The following is a 1,748-nucleotide window of genomic DNA, read 5'->3' as shown; positions in this document are numbered from 1 at the left end:
TCCCTCCCTCCTTCCTTCCTTCCTTCCTTCCTTGCTTCCTTCCTTCCTTCTTTCCTTCTTTCCTTCCTTCCTCTTTCTTTTCTTTTTTCTTCCTCTGAACTTTTAATCAGTCTCCGGGTCCCCAAAGAGTACCCTGCTTCTGTTGGCTTAATATCCCAGACACCACTTTGTGATCCACTATCCGGAGGGTGGTGGTCTTTTGAATGGTTTGCATGGAATTGCTGGTGTCCAGGGCATCACCAAGATTGAAGTCCTCGCCATCTTCCAGCAGGCGGCGATAGGTGGCAATCTCAGCCTCCAGCTTAACCTTGATGTTCAGCAGGACCTTGTACTCCTGGGCCTGGCGCTGTCCCTCTGCCCAGGTCTGTGCCAGCTCCGACTCCAGGTGGAGCAGGATCCCGTTGAGCTGCTCCATCTGCAGGGCATAGCAGGCCTCCACTTCCCTCAGGCTGCTCTCCAAGCTTGCCTTCAGATTTCTCATTGAGTCCAGGTCAGTCTCCAAGAACTGAACTGTACGTCTCAGTTCCGTGAACATCAACTCAGCAGCTCCAACTTTGGCGGACTGCGTGGTGACCACTATGTTGCTCTCCTCAGTCTACTGAGACCATTACTTGTCCAGCTCCTCTTGGTTCTCCCAAGCCAGCTCGTCATATTGGACCTGGATGTCTGCCATGATCTTGGTGAGGTCTTGAGATTTGGGGCATCTACCTCCATGGTCAACCCAGAGCTGGCAATCTGGGATTGTAGGCCTTTTACTTCCTCTTCATGGTTCTTCTTCATGAAGAGCAACTCCTCCTTGAGAGCCTCGATCTCTGTCTCCAGCTGCAGCTGAGTGACATTGGTGTCATCAATGATCTTGTGGAGCCCATGGATGTCACTCTCCATGGACCGGTGCATGGCCAGCTTTCTCATCCTTGACTCTAAAGTCATCAGCAGCAAGACAGGCATTGTCCATCTTCAGAACAATGCGGGCATTGTCCACACCTTTGCCTTTTCATATTAATTTTAGAATAAACTTGTCTATATCTGCAAGAAACCTCTTTGAATTTTGATAAATGTTGCATTAAATCTATAGCCAGTTTGGGATAGCTGGCATTTTAACCACGTTAAGTCTTCCAATTCATGAATATGGTATGTCTCTCCATTATTTAGGTTTATCTGATTTCTTTTATCAGCATTTCGTAGTATTCAGCATATGAACCCTGATATGGTTGGGAATGTGGCTTTGAAAAACACAACTCTGCATGACATTCAGTTGGCTTTTCAGTCAGAAAACTCATTTTCATTGGCTTTCAGAAATTTTATCATATTACTTCTTTGATAACTTTCTCCCTTCTTTTGGAATTTCTAATAATTGGATGCTAGACGTTGAACTTCCTAAATTTTTCTTCATTATTGCTTTTCCTTTATTTCTCATCTATTTTTCCCCATTGTGAGGGATTTCCTCATCTTTGTCTTCCAGTCCTTTGTAGTAGGCAGAATTCTACAATGGCCCCCAAGATTCCTGACTCATGTACATGTCCTATATAACCCTCTCCTCTTGAGTGTGGGTGGGACCTGTGAATAGGATGGGATGTTACTTTCATGATTAAGTTATATGGCAAAAGTAAAGGAATTTTGCAGGTGTCATTAAGATCCCAAATTAGTTTATTTTTAGTTAATCAAAAGGGATATCATTCTGGGTAGACCTGACTTAATCAGTGAACTTTTTTTTTTTTTTTTTGTATACTTTAAGTTCTAGGGTACAT

The 1,748-nt window shown here is 43.9% G+C and overlaps 1 pseudogene; it reads right to left on the bottom strand.

Annotated features, from left to right (window-relative positions):
• Window positions 1–106: 106 nt before the first annotated feature.
• The window catches only part of LOC108520079 (keratin, type I cytoskeletal 18-like), a 43,607-nt pseudogene continuing 41,965 nt past the window's right edge, over window positions 107–1,748 (bottom strand).

This window comes from Rhinopithecus bieti, unplaced genomic scaffold (genome assembly GCF_001698545.2).
Source record: "Rhinopithecus bieti isolate Rb0 unplaced genomic scaffold, ASM169854v2 scaffold_50805, whole genome shotgun sequence".
Lineage (NCBI taxonomy): Eukaryota > Metazoa > Chordata > Mammalia > Primates > Cercopithecidae > Rhinopithecus > Rhinopithecus bieti.
The sequence above is the reverse complement of the archived record's forward strand: the minus strand, read 5'-3'. Positions and strand labels throughout refer to the sequence as shown.